Source organism: Vombatus ursinus, unplaced genomic scaffold (genome assembly GCF_900497805.2).
Source record: "Vombatus ursinus unplaced genomic scaffold, bare-nosed wombat genome assembly UNPS02014951.1, whole genome shotgun sequence".
Classification (NCBI taxonomy): Eukaryota; Metazoa; Chordata; class Mammalia; order Diprotodontia; family Vombatidae; genus Vombatus; species Vombatus ursinus.
Genome location: NW_020954729.1, coordinates 881,369 through 896,738, shown reverse-complemented (window position 1 = coordinate 896,738; position 15,370 = coordinate 881,369). Strand labels below are relative to the sequence as shown.

The 15,370-nt window shown below is 46.2% G+C and overlaps 1 protein-coding gene across 1 annotated transcript in view; it reads right to left on the bottom strand.

Moving 5' to 3' along the window:
- GABRA3 (gamma-aminobutyric acid type A receptor alpha3 subunit) overlaps positions 1-11,374 on the bottom strand; it is a 158,583-nt gene extending 147,209 nt beyond the window's left edge. The window contains exon 1 of the mRNA XM_027845063.1: positions 11,302-11,374. The gene's annotated coding sequence lies outside the window, so the exon portion shown is untranslated. The remainder of the gene's footprint in view (positions 1-11,301) is intronic.
- Positions 11,375-15,370: the final 3,996 nt, after the last annotated feature.

Below are 15,370 nucleotides of genomic sequence, written 5' to 3'. Positions count from 1 at the left end.
ACCAATGGCCTCCAGGGTTCCACTATTATCATCCCCTCCAGGAGGCTAGCTGGCCAATTTTACCTTGGATCCAGGCTGTTTTCCTTTCTCCCCAACTCCATGCAGGTCTCAGGTCGTTGTCTCTGCAGTCTTCTTCTTTTAGGAGGAGAACCAGTATGTGAGGCATTGGGTATCATAGAGTGGCAGACCATCCGAGATGGAAAGGACTCTCTAGGTCAAGCCCTCATTATGCAGAGGAGGTGACTGAGGCCCAGAGAAGGGAAGAGACTTGCTCAAAGTCACACAGCTAGTTCATGATAGACCCAAGACTAGAACTCTTGATCTGACCTCTCTCTCTCTCTCTCTCTCTCTCTCTCTCTCTCTCTCTCTCTCTCCCCCTCCTTCTCTCCCTCTCTCCCTCTCTCCTTCTCTCCTTCCCTCCCTCAATGCAATTTGAAGGTATGATTAATCATTGTAAAGAATCAAGGTTGAAAGTTGCCATCCCCTCATGGGACCTGAAGGGAGCTTAATATTCCTGACCCAGAGAACCAGATGTGGAACACTTGAGTCAAACATTCCTTTAAAAAACCTTGACATCATCCAATGTGGGACTGGGTACTTTTATGGGTGCTGAATTACCTTCCCCCAGAGCATCGTTTCTGGGCAGCTCGGGTGGCAATGCAGTGGATAGAGCACTGGGCTTCCAATCAAGATTCCTCCTCTTGAGTTCAAATCTGGCCTCACACACCCACTAACTGTGTGACTCTAGGCAAGTCACTTCAGCCTTAGTTTCCTCAGCTGCAAAATGAGCTGAAGAAGGAAATGTCAAACCACTCCAGTATCTTTGCCAAAAAAAAACCCAAATGGGGTCATGAAGAGTCAGATATGACTGAAAAAACTGACTGAACATCTACAGTGCATTGTTTCCAAAAGTGAAGATTCTTTTTCTCTGTGAATAAGCCCCAAAGAACCCACTCTTGTGATCTTGAGTGTGTGGCAGCAGGGGTAAGTAGAGAGAGGAGGAGCATGTGCCAGGCCAAAGTGGTCAGTGATAGTGGCAGGGACAGAAGAAAGAAGACTGGTAACTAGGGCCCAGGCACAGCAGGTCTTAGAACCCCAGGAGCCAAGCAAGTTCAAAGGCTAGAAAGGGCAGGGAACTCAGAGTCTCAAGTTGGGAGGTTAAGGATTAAGGAAGTCTTAGAAAGTACCAAAAGATGAACTCTTTGGATTCAAGGGCAAAGACCCCTGGATCACTTTCAAAGAGGAGCTGATAACCCCAGAAAACCGATTAAGATCAGCAAGGCCTAAAGGCCAGGATCCAATGTCTCATATGTCCTCTTATGAGGACCTTTAAGGCTTAATGTATTGCTCTCACCTTTTCCAGGAAGACAGGTAAATCACTTTATGGACATTTCTCAAAGAGTGGGGCAGAAGCCAATCTAGGTTGTCTGATATGCCCCCAGAGGTCCCCCAAAATTGACACAAGGAGAAGGATGAATAGACCATATAATCCTCCCATTTTTTGCTTTTGTTTTTTTAATACTGGGTCTCCTCATCTTGCCTAATCTGGAAGTATAGGGGTTCCTCACAAGAGTGATTGCACTACTGATCCTCATGGGACCTTAGACCCAATCCATATCTGACCTGGGTTGGTTTGCCACTCCTTAGATAACCCGGCACTCCTCTCCCTTCCCTCCCTTACCGCCTTGCCCCAGGGGCTCATTGTTTTGGTGCCAGTTTTAATGCAGACACCTGATTGGCATAGCCTACTTCAGCTCAGAACTCCCAAGCTCAAGAGATCTGCCATCCTCAACCTCCCAGGCAGATAGGATTATAGACATACACCACCATGCCCAGATCTCTTAGCTTTGCCAAAACCTAACATGGCTGTTGGTCACAGCTGAGGAGGTAAAGTGCTGGTTACTTTCCCACTCTCATCCATACACACATTCCCAAATCAAACTCCTGAAAAGCTACTTTTCCTGGCCTGTTGTTCATGCATCGCACTCAGATGTGTGTGTGTGTGTGTGTGTGTGTGTGTGTGTGTGTGTGTGTGTGTATGTGTATGTGAGAGAGAGAGACAGAGAGACAGAGACAGACATATAGTGTGTGCTCGGGCAAACTTCAGAATATCTGCCTTTAATTGGAAGTTTCCAGTGGACAGGTATAATAAAAGGGGCACAGCCTGGGAGTCAGAATAGCTGATTTTCTAGCCTCAGCTCTGTCATTAATTCACCATAGGACCTTGGGCAAGTCAAGTCATTTAGCCTTTCTAGGCCTCAGTTTCCCCATCTACAAAATAAGGACGTGGACTAGATGATCTCTAGAGTGCCTTTCATGCCTCCCCTAACACCCAAACACATTCTTAGCTTTTTGATTTGGGTCCTAGTTCCATAACTTCCAGAACAAGGTATCTGTCTCCCTTCTATGGCAAGAAATTTGTGCCCTTGTGCAAGCAAAAGAGAAGGCAGGGCTAATTACAGGTCACCAAATAACCTTAATGAACTCCAAGGAACAGTCTCAGTGCTCTAGTTAGAGTGCCTGAAATGAAATGAGATGACCATTGGTAGGGTTGCCCAATCATTTGCACATCTGCAGAGAGCAGTGGTACTGGGAAGTACAACAGCAGACCATGATGGGCATCTGCCAGACTCCTTCAGCGCCATTTCTCCCAAAGAATTAAAAGGGCCCTAGTGTGCAGTGTGGATCCAAACAGCAAAAACCTCTGGATCAAAAGAGAACTTTTGCTGCTGGGGCCCTTTTCTGTGTAACTACAGCCCTCATAAAAACACAAGGATGGACCCATAATAGGCACTTAATAAGTACTTAGGAACCAGAAAATAAAAGCAGCCATTGGTTTTCACTCATCCGTCCTCTATTACCTCAGCCTACAGGTTCTTCCACTGCAGGGAGGGCCACACTATTATCTTGAAGTGAAACTCTTAAAAACCTTTGCTCACAGTAAGACTCAAAGTTTCACTCCCTTTCTTTCCCATTCATGCCATACATACATCTGCAAACTCTCCCTAAGAACGTGCAAAAGCCTCCTTGACCCTTTAGGCAATGGTGTTGTTTACTAAATGGACACAAGGTCCATTGGTCTTTGCATTAATACCTCCAGTGCTGGTGATCAGGAGCATTCACTTTGAAAATGGCAGCCAATACACATGCCAGAGCTAAAGATGTAATAGTGGCTGCTATTTGCAGAGAGAAAAACAGTTAACAAATTCCTGGCAAAGGCCAACTGGAGGTTCAGTCCAATAGGAATAGTTGGTAAGTGTCTCATGAGTGCAAGATGCCTCCATACAAAGAGAAAATGAAAGACCATGCCTGCCCTCAAGGAGCTTACCATACTATCTATTGGTAACTATTCTATTGTGAAGGACAGTAATTAATTAGTTTAAATTTAATAACTAATAGTTTGTTGGTTATACATTATCTCAGGTGCTGTAAAAGCAAAAGATATCACATTTATTTCAGAAATGGAAATATGATCTTCTACTTTGCTAACAGATTCTAGTCTGTGAAAGTGTTGGCTGAGCCCAGGTCCTTACTATGAAATGTAAGACATGAGATTCAAATCTGTTCAAACACATTTGCATTCCCCCCTGGGATCTAGTGGCTTAAAGCAAGTCCACATACCTCACTTAATGAAAAAGATTAGCCCTATTAAGAAGAGTATAAACTAGACCTCTGTTGAATCGTTTGCTAATTGTTGCTCCTTGCTACAGATGTTGACCGACGTTCCACCTTCAGGCCGACACACCGGAAAAGTTTAGAACATGAATTAGTGGCCTAATGTGCATCTGTTGCCTGCAGGCCTGCGCCACAAAGTCCAGGGATGCCCATCATCAGAAGGTTGTCCACCAGCTAGTGAATTTTTTTGGCCACAGCAATTCATTAAAGAAGGTGTAGAGGGCTAGAATCCATGTCAAATGACTTCAGAGTTGCAAAGGAACTAAGAAGCCATGGAGTCTAACCCTACCTGAACAAGAATACACTCTACACCATACACAATAAATGGTCATCCAGATGCAGCATGAAGACCTCTAGTGACTGGGAACCCACTGGCCCCCAAGGCAGCTCATTCTACCTTTTGACAGCACTGTTAGGAAAGTTTTCCCTACACCAATCCTAACTTGATCTGCTTAAAGCTTCCACCCACTCTTCTGGTCTGTTGTACCCTCTGCAGCCAGGCAGAACAAGTCTCTACATCTTGGGTGGAGAGTATACTCATGCTCATGAAATCAAGATCAGGAAATGATGTGGTATAGTGGATTAGATTCTAATCCTATCTCCACTCCTAAATGGCTAATGGGGCACTTAACCATTTGGGGTCTGATTCTTCATCTGTAAAATGGGAGAGAAGAGCTAATAATTAACTTACTGTAAGGATCAAATGAAATCCTGGTTATAAAATGCCTTCTACACCTTTGACGCTTCAAGTATCTATGACTTTTGTTGCCGTGAGTGCTCTCCCCGCCCCGGTTCACAGCCTACCACAGCTTAGTAGATGATCTTCAAGAGTGAACATGGCCAAGGACATTTGTGATCAGTCTGGTACTGAGACTCTCTGAACTTAGATGGGCTGCTCCTTAGACAGCAGACTTCTAGTCCATTGCCCAACCTGCACCCAAAGCCTTCTTGGGTTGCTAAGCCCTGCTCAAGCTCTGACTCTCCTGGTGTAGTCACTAGGAGTTCAGGGTGACTTCCCTGCACAATGCAGCTACGCAGAAGGGCTTTAGTGGAGGGTGAAGCTTGAAGTACTTTGAAGATGCTGATTATTATTGTTCTGAGTAATAAACAATATATTTCAGTGTAAACACCTAACATATGACCGGTGTAACACAGAAGTCTTACTATAACACAGAAATTGGTCTAAGTCTGATCTTTCTTGAGATTCATTCAGCCCAAGCAAATTAGTTCCTAGAAATTCCAGAAGTACCCACTTTTCCCCCATACCATTGACCCGAAACAAGGACCCTGGGGGCAGCACTAAAATGAAGCCCTGGTATCTTCCTCCACTCCACTCAATATTAGATCATCCTGGAACCCTTGATGCTTCTCTCTCTAGCTGAACAGACATGTTGTTTCAACCATTTCTGAGATGAAAGCTGAATTTTCCTCTTATGCTACCAGAAGCATTTCTAAATTTGCTTTCAGTACCCTATATCATCAAGCACACAACTGCTTTTCCCTGTCTCTTAAAGTATACTATCACTGGCCTTCTCCATTGGGCAGACTCCAAAAATTTGGACACTCTCATTTGCTCCACGCATCATACTATGTGGTAACTTGCAACCAAGGCAAGGTCATCTAAAGTCATCATGGTGATACACACAGAGCTCTGGAGTCAACATAACTGATTTTAAGAGGTAGTATAATGACATGGGAAGAGGTCTGGAATCAGAAGCCCTGAGCTCTACATGCAACTCTGTCATTTGCTAGCTTTGTGACCTCTGAGTTCCCCTATCTATAAAATGAGACTGGGGGAACGGATTTGGACAAGATTGGACTAGGTGGTCTCGAAGACACCTTACACCTTTACGAGTCTCTGAACTGACATTCTCAATTTAGACAATTTATATCATTCCATACTTCAAGGCGATAATGTGAAACATCATGTTCTTTTGAACTGTCCTAGGATTCTTCTGGGCAATAGCCTAGAAACCACCATTGCCTGGAATGACAGTGATGCCCTGGACTCATTCTTCTTCCTAGAAGAATGGTCCTTGGAGAGAATCTGGTTGATTCCCTAATCTATGGTGTCAGAGGGAAGGCCATCATAAGCAAACTCAGAAAGAGTAGCCCCCCGGGGGTCCACATATGGGATGGACAAATCCATCTCAACTCCGTGCTGGGGACCCAGAAGAAGGGGCAGCTCTGCCTGGGGCCCTGAAGACCACATGGTTCAGTTGACCACAAGCTTGACATCCATGATGCAGCTTTGAAAAAAGTAAATAAAGAAGAAGACCTTAGGCTTTGTGAACAGAAGTATGACCATATAGCCCAAAGAAAGTCCTGGTCTTGCCATGCTCTGCCCTGGGAAGACCCCATCTGTAGTGCTGTGTTCAGTTCTGGGTGACATGGTTTATGAAAGACATTGGCAAACTGAAGCAAATTCAGTGGAGGGAGACCAGAACAGGGATGGGACTGAAAGGTGTGTCATATAAGGAAAGGTTGAAGGAAGCAAGGATGTTTAGTCTGGAGTTCAAAGTGGGACAACACAGATGAATTCAGTTCTCTGAAGGGCCATCACATGGAAGAATTCTAAGAGGGCTTTCAGAGGGGAGAAGCAGGCCTAGGTAGTGGAAATTGAAGGGAGGCAGTGCTGCTAGGGGCTCAGTACGAGGAAGATGTTTCTGGCAATGAGAGCTGCCCAACAGTAAAATGGACTGTCTCAAAAGGTAAAGAGACTGCCTCAGACAATGGCCAGCTGTGTGACCCTGAGCTAGTCACTTAATCTTTGTCTGCCTCAATTTCCTCAACAGTAAAATGGGGATAATAACACTTACCTCATAGGGTTGCTGTGAGGCTCAAATTAGATAGTCATTGTAAAGCACTTAGCACATCGCCTAGCACATAGTTGGTGCTTAATAAATGTTTGTTCCCTTTCCCTTCCCCCCTCCCCAAAGAGCCCCCCAGAGCAGGATAGGGATCAAGAAAAGGATGGATGACCACCTGAAAAAGGTACTATAGAGGGGATTCCTACATGGTGACCAGGATTGTATTGGGTGACCTCGAAGGACCCTCCTAAAATGTGGAGAGGAGTCCATTTCAGGAGGTCATAGATACCACATGAACCTCTATGCCACATCTTATGCCTTCCAGTATATCACCATTTTCAGTTGAGAAACAAATACCATGTCAAGATCAGTGGTTTCTCTGGTATAAAACAGGGGTTTTTAATCTGGGGTCCATAAACTTGTTTTTTTTTAATATTTTGATAACTGTATTTCAACATAATTGGTTTCCTTCATGTATTTTATTTTATACATGATTCTGAAAAGAGGTCCACAGGCATCCTCAGACTGCCAAAGGAGTCTACAATACACAAAAATGAAGGATCCCTGCTACAGAACTCCCTCTACCTCCTCAGATCTCAACTTGTCTATAACTTAGTAGATATTTTTTAAAAGTTGATTTAGGTTCAGAAAAGTGAAATTACACATCCAGAATCACATAACCAGAATGTTGTCACAGAAGCAGGACTTGAATACAGGTCCTATGACTACAAGTCCAGCACATTTTTCATTATATCACACTAACTCTCAGAGATAAACATAAATGTTGGGAAAATATGTCATCAAGAGCTTTTCTCCTCTTTGGGCTGTGTAAGATGAGATGTACGGTATGGAGACATCAGCACCTTTAAAATGGTTGTGATCGATTGTAGATTACATTTCCCCTTTATTTATCAGTATTCTCCTTCAGCTAATAACATTACCCTCCAGAAATATGCACTGTGAACAACTCTGCTTAAGATTCTTGAGTGGGCATTCATTTTGTCTCTAATTTACAGTAATCCGGCACCATTTTCTCCCTGCTTCCATTAGTGAATCTAGGAACATGGACGGTCGGAGAAGTATTGCACATTATACAGGTTTACCACAGACCTTAGAACACACCAAGTCTGGCTTTCCCCCAAAGCTTCCAACCACTAGCTCTGACCCTTTTAGGCCATTCAATAGGCAAAAACCTCCAGCTCTTTCCAGTGGCCACTAGAAGGTACTCCCAAATTCAGCACCTTGGTCAGAGCTCAGATATCTGTCACAGTATTTGACTGATAGGTTAAATGAGCACTGGAAAGCTATATTGTATTTTAGCATGGTATTTTCTATATTAAAATGAAACCCAAGAGAGAGTTTTCAGTAGACTCAGAAGTGCCCGTTGACATGGTCCCTGCCCTTATGAAGTTTACCATTTGATGAAGCTACCAGTCCTCTCTCTTCAGAGCAGCATTTTAAAGGGAAATGTGCTGGTCAGAGTCTTGGAGCCAGGAAGACCTGAAGTTTCTGACACCGACTAGCTATATGACTGTGAGTAAGTCACTTGCCCATTCTGAGCCAAAGCTTCATCATCTGTAAAATATATATAGCAATAGCACCTACCTTTGAAAGGCTATCATGAGGATAAATGTAGGCTATTATTATTTCCTGGTGTGGTGAATCTCTCACAGCTCAGATCAGAAAGGGCAAATCCATGAGCCCATTGGGACAATTGTAGTGGGGAAATATAAGCAGAATCAAGTGGCCCACATTTGAATTCCAGGGGGACATTCTGGTGAACTCTACCATGAAGGGCTGGGGAGATCTGTAAGGAGGGGAACTTCATTTAAAATCTCTCTAGTAGCTTGACACCCCTGAAGGGCACAGACTTTCCTCCTCCCACTCACACCTCCATCCACTAAAGCTCCTTGGGAAATAGGGGGCCAGTTGGATTTTTGGCTGACTTAGGCAAAGCAGAAACCCTTTTTCTTCCAACCCTGCTTACTGGGTTCCTTTTGAGAATGCCTGAATTCTCTCCCCTGGCCTCTTCATTAAGTCTAGTCCAGCAAAAATGATTGAATGGTTGCTTGCTGATGGAGGCTTCTGAGCAGGGCCCCTCAGGGTCAGAGGCAAGTTAGTGTGAGGTAGGCAGCGCAGACTTGGGTCTCTGGTCCTAGCTTTGCCACACCAGAGCCACAGAATTTTATGCCAGCCCCTTCCTCACCTCTGGGGCTCAGTTTCCTCCTCTGAAAAAATGAGGGGGTTGGGTGAGAAGATGGGGAAAGAAGGAACTGACAGATCTACCATTTTGTTCATCTATTCCTTTCCCACTTTTCTGAATGGAAAGTGAAAATGGGGGAAATTCAGGAAATTGGGTTGACTATACCCAGATCCTAGGACACAAAGGCCCATTACTCTGTTCGGGGATTTCACTGAATCCTTGCTATAAACTGGGTCATTTGGCCCCTTCCTTTAAAGGATAGAGGAGAGAAGGGTGAAGTAGATGCTGGTTAATTGAGGGATCTAATCACTCAAGACATTATTTTTCCTGTATTTTTCCAGCACTAGCCCTGAGGCTAGACCATGAGAGTCTGATTACAAAGGTTGTTACTGAGCCCCCTTTTCCTCTAGAAGTTAATCTCTGGCATTTTCTTCCCCATACATGGGATGAATCATAAATGCACCCCCCCTTTCCAGGTTATCAGTCCTCAATTCTTTCCTTTCATAAGCTGAATATCCCCCCATCTTGCCAATAATTGGCCTTAGGGCTCTAACTACTTCTAAAAGGTGCAATGGTCCCCCAGAATGGTAGATGCCTGCATTTTCTGTCTCATCCCAGCTGAATTTTGACAGTGAGCTGTCCAAGGTGGAGCACATGTCCTTTATGCATTGTTTCAGTCATGGGCTGTCTCAGGCTCTCCAGAAGTAAGGAATAGTAGAGTAGTAGCCAGACAATGATCTACTATGTTAGTTTTGCTCTACTGAGCCGGTATCAGGGAACATCAAAGTGATGTACCATATGTATGTATGTGTATGTATGTATGTATGTATATATGTGTGTGTGTGTGTCTTTGAGGCAATTTTTCCAGGTCAGGGGAGGGAGGGTGTTGCAACAAGCTGGCTCAGGAAGCTAGAAGCCTCACTTCCACACTGTTTTCATCTCTGAGCAACACTTGTACAAGTCTACACAAAGGCTGGCAGTCCCAAGCTCTACTCCATACCACCTCCCCAGGCATAAGCCTAGGACTTGCTGTCACCCTTTCACCTAGTAGCTCACTGGCCTCTAGCTAGTAACAACTTTCAACTCTCCCCCCCAAGTAGGGGAAGGGCATAGAAGATACTTTGGGGGGGGCTAGGTTCACTTTCCAAGAACAGAGTACCCCTTCATGCAACACCCCTCAAGCACAACCACCATCACAGTTCCCAGAAGCCAAGTACAAAGTAAGAAAGCAAACAAAACTTCTCCAGTCCTCTGTATCTCCAGGTCATGAACCTGACCCCAAGACTTTAGGGATCCAGGGGAGATCAGCAGGCCATAGCCAAGTCCACACAGGAAGGGAAAGAGGGAGGGAGGCTGGGTGGAGGGAGGGAGAGCGCACCCTGATTGCATCTGGGAACAGTGGCCTCTTCCCAAGCCTACTACTCTCTGCCTTTTTCTGCTCCCCCTCCCAGATCAAACTGACCCTTTGTTTCTTGAAGGAAGAGTTAGCATTCCCCTTATCTCCCCCCCCCATCACCTCTGAACCCAAGAAGCATGTCCCTCCCACTCACAGTCTTACCTGACTTCTCCACTCCGGAACAACCAAAGGAGCAAGGGCCTCTCTCTAAGTCAACCCCTCAAGCCAGCAGGTGTTTCTGGTCCCCCTTCCAAAGGGTACAGCTCACCCAGCCACTGCATTTCCCCCACATTGCTAAAGGAGGAGGGACTAAGGAGGGAGCCAGCCCTGTGGGGAGGGGGGAGGGGGAGGGAGTGTTTCGGAATCTGACTAAATCTCCATGCCAGTCTCAGGGTCGCAACTACCTGTCCCAAGTGTCCAGTCCCCAGCCTGGGGACCAGCCGCGAACTGTGCTCAACAGCCCCAGGGCGTTTAAATTGGGCCCTCGTCCCTATCCCCACTTGGGTACCAGGGCGGGCTCCTTCCTGTCCCCAGGCAGGAGCTGTTATTTACAACTTTGCTGCACACTTGCAGCTGGCAAGCAGGCAGGGAGAGAGGGAGAGGAAGGGAGGAGGGAAGGAAGGAGGGAGGGAGGGAGGGGACAGAGGGAAAGTGCAGTTAAGCAGGAGGTCCTGTTTCTCTGATGGATTTTCTCTTTGTGGAGTAGCTGCTGAGAAAGGGTTAAAGACACACCAGCCATTTCCCATTCCTTGCCGGTCCCCAGCCCCTGGGTGAGAGGGGCAGGGCAGGGAAGCTCTTACATGGGGGGAGGGGGGAGGGGAACAGTTGGTCGTGGGAGGGGGCTGGGGGCTTTTTGTTTGTTTCTTTATTCCGTGGCTGCCAGGTTTCCCAGAGCAATTTGCAAGGTCAAGTCTGACCTGCTTCCAAACTGGAACGAAGAGCAAACAAAGAACCCAACAGTTCTAGCCAGTCTTCCCACAGCCCCCGACCTTCACCCCCCCATCCTCGTATAGGGCTCCCCTAGCCCCCACCCCTGTTCCCATTTGTCGTGGAGTGGGGGGGCTGACCCCACCAGAAGGGAGGGAAACATCGTCCGAGGGCAGCGCATCTCAGCCCCTGCCTGGCATCACAAGGAAAAGAGGATCAGCATGGGGGGGGGGCGCGCAGTGGGGAGGGATGAGGGGGATAGAAGGGAAAGAAACATTTGTATGTCTTACCAGTCTCCACAGTCACTTCCCTGAAGCTAGGAAGAGACAAAGATGAAGGGACTGAAACAAGTTAGAGCTTGGGGGCTGGCGGTGCTGGGCTTCCTTCCTTTTCTTTCTCTCCTACTTTCTTTCTCTCTCCTCTCTCTCTCTCTCCCCCCCCCTCCTCCCTCTCTCTCTCCCCCCCCCCCCCCCCCCCCTTCTCTGTCTTGTCTATCTGGCTGGCTAGGTTTGCATTCACCAGCGGCTTGAGCACGCTGCTGCTATTCCAGAGCTCAGAACACAGGCTCAGTCAGGATCTGTGCCCAATTCGGTTGAGACTAAAGTGTTTTATTCTTTAAGGTACCAGCAGTGAGGAGGGCGGGCTGATTGGGGGTGGGGGGACAGGGAGGGGGAGAAGGGAAGAGGAGGGAGAGGGAGAGAAGAGAGAGAGGGAGAGAGAGAAAGGGAGAGAGAGGGAGAGAGAGAGGGAGGGAGAGAGAGAGGGAGAGAGAGAAAGAGAGAGAAGATGGGAGGGAAGGAGAGAGAGCTGTGTGTGTGTGTGTGTGTGTGTGTGTGTGTGTGTGTGTGTTATTATAGGGACAGAGATGGTACTCCTTCTTTGGCTGTTCTAAGGTTGGTAATGAGAAGTGAGAGTCTCCTCCCTTTCTGCTTTTCTCCTTCCCTTTCTTCATCCCTCCCTCCCCCTCTCCTTTTCTGCCCAGCTCCAGAGAAGGGCTTAACAGTCATGCCTCTCCAGATTTCATCTCAAAGGGGTGCAATGAGACAGAAAATGCACATCAGGGGCACTTCATCTACACCTATCAAAGTGAGGCACACAACATCCTTCCCAGGGCTTCAAACCCCACCCCCTTCACACAACTCCCCCACACACCTAGGTGAGAAATGCTACAGCCTATAGCGTTGGGCTGCCTATAACTATCTGCCAGCCTGTAGACCAGAATGGCCCAACAAGCCGGGAGCTAGGCCAAACAGGGCCTTTAAAGCCCCCTGAAGGGGATAAGGAAGTACTTTGGCCCCAGTGGACTGCCAGGCACAGGGAAATTTTGAAGGGAAAACAAAACCTCCTACCTGTTGAACTAGAATACTGGGGCAGGGGACAGGAGCAGCAGGCTGGTAGGGAAAGGGCCCTAGAGGGATCTCAGGAAGCCTGGGTTCCATTCTCAGCTTTATCACTCCCTAGCTGTGTGACCTTGGGCAGAATCTTTGCCCTCTCTGTGCTTCAGCAGTCTCTACAAAATGAAAGGGTGGGATGAGGTGAGCTCTGAGGTTCTTTCCATCCCTAACTTCCTGGATTAACTTTAGAACAGTTTTTGTTGTTGTTTAGTAGCGTCTGACTCTTCGTGATCCCATTTGAGGTTTTCTTGGCAAAGATCCTAGAGTGGTTTGCCCTAGAACAGGGTAGTCCAGTCTAAATGAAGCTCAACTCTGGTTTATATACCCACTTGGGAACAGGACTGGACTCTGAGGCAGGAAGGCTTGAGTTCAGAGCCTTTCTCCTGACACTAATCAGCTATGTGACCCTGGCCAAGTCACTTCACCCTTCTAAGCCTCAGTTTCCTCATTTCTAAAATGGGTTCAGAATATCCACATTGCCCATTTCACAGAATTGTGAGCAGGCCCATTTAAGATGAGAAATATCAAGCACTTTGCAAACCTTTAAGTGCTATCTAAATATCAGTTATTGTTATTAACATTTTCCTTTTAACAACAAAGACCACACGGCCACCAGCAAATGGTAAGAACTCTATTCCTCCAGGGGGCACTTTCAAAGAAGCTAATTGCTCTGGGTACATTCCTTGGCTTCAGTGGTGAGAAATGACCTTGAAATGTCATTTAATCCACCCCCCTGCCTTTAAACCTGCTCCTACCTAGACCATTGAAGACAGGTGTTTTAAAAGCCTTCCAGAAAAGGAGCCTCCCTGCCCTCTCTCTATGATAAGGATGGTACCAAGTCTCATCTGGGTACATGATGATACAATTATGTGTGACCTAGAAACCTTTGTTGCCCCAAAGGGGAGGGCATGTTTAGGCTTTCTGCATCATCCCCTGGCCCCCAGGTATAAGAATTACAGCCCTTTCAGGCAACAAATCTAAATTGGCAGGGGGGGTGGGGGGGGTGGGTGTTCACTTTAATCATCTCAACACCAGATTCCCCAAAGGGTTGGTGATTGTAATTACAACTCCCGTTCGATGAACACTTCACTGACCACTCACCCTCCCCTCCCCTCTCCTCTTCACTCTCAGATAACCATCCTGCTAGACACCCTATCCCCACCTCCCCCATCTTTCACTGCTCTTTGGAATTTGTGCCTGTAGCTGTGTGTCTGAATCATGACTATGCCTGTGGTCAAGCAGGTGCTTATGATTCCGAGTGGGGAGCTTTGTCCTGGATTGGAACTGTGTTCAACCAGGGGTGGGGAGGATATTTGATTACATGTGAATATATATGTGTATGTCTGTGTATATATATAGTATGTATATATATTTTATGTGTGTGTGTGTGTGTGTGTATAGATAGATAGAGAGAGAGACACAGAGAGAGAGAGAGAGAGAGAGAGAGAGAGAGAGAGAAACACCTCAGTTTAGATTGAGGGGAAACCCATGGGAGATTAGATTGTCAGATTCTAGCCCTACCTCCTTTTTTTTTTTAACAGATGAGAAAACTAAGGGTCTCAATAGGGAAGAGGACTTGCCTGAAGTCACATAGTGAATCACTCCTAAATCACAATAAATCTTTATTTAAAACCTACTATGTGGGAAAACCCTGGGCTAGGGAAGCCTGGGGAAGATACAGTGTTCACATAAAATGCTGTCCTGACCCTCATGGAGCTCACAGTATTGTACTGTAGGGGGATAAGATAATAATATTAAGCTTTAAGGTCTGCAATGTATTTTATATGTGTATATATATATATATATATTTTATATATATATATAATATATATGTCTATAAAATCTCATTTGATCATCACAACCCTTTGAGATAGGTCCTATCATCATCCTTATTACACAGATGAGGAAACAGATGTTGAGTGATTTGTCGCGAGTCCCCCAGCTAGTGTCTGAGGTGGAATTCTAACCTAGGTCTTCCTGACTCACAGGTCAATGCCCTCTCCCCTAGTACATGATGTCTCTTCCAAAGGATAGGCTGGAGTCTCAACAGGCGAAGATGGAGAGGAAAGACATTCCAGGTGTAGGAAAGAGCCAAAGCCAAAGGACAGGAAAAGGCAAGTTCAGGACATTTTGTGGGCAAGGCAGACAGGTGGCCAGTTTAGCTAATGGCTTTCATGTATGTTGAGAAGTGATTATCATGCAAACATGAAATCTCCAGGCTAGAGACAGTCTAGGCCAGGGGTGGGGAACCTGCAGCCTCAAGGCCACATGTGGCCTTCTAGGTCCTCAAGTACAGACTTTTGACTGAGTCCAAGTTTTACAGAACAAATCCTTTTATTAAGAGAATTTGTTCTGTGAAGTTGGGATTCGGTCAAAAGGCCACACTTGAGAACCTAGAGGGCCACACATGCCTTCAAGGCCGAAGGTTCCCCACCCCTGGGTCTAGTCCATGCCCCTCATTTGGCCTATCAACCTGTAGGAGGCTATCAGGTTACCCCCTTTCATCTTCTCCCTATCCCTTTTTCTCTGCCATTGACACCCTTTGCTGCCTCCTCTCCAACATCATCTAAGGGGGCATTGATCATTGTGTCAGAAACCATTTCTGCCTATTGTGTGGGTTCCAAGATTGTTCTGGGACCAATGGGAATTCTGCATGTCACAGATGGACAGCTTTGAATATTAGGGAAATGGAAGAGAGATAAGGGGACAGATTTTCTTGGGTTGTCTACTTCAAAGTGAAAAATAACCTGCTATTTTGAGTCTCCAAAACTGGTCCTACTCATCTCCAGCCCATGGAAAAGTGCAGTGTTCCATGAACTGTGCTTTATAAGGGAGCTTGAACCCAATAAAGAAACAGACTTTGGGCCCAGGTTAAGAAATCATTTGCCCAAAGCACTAATTTGATTAGATTCAATAAGCACTTATGAAGTGCCCACTATATGCACGGTGCCAGATGCTGGGGCTG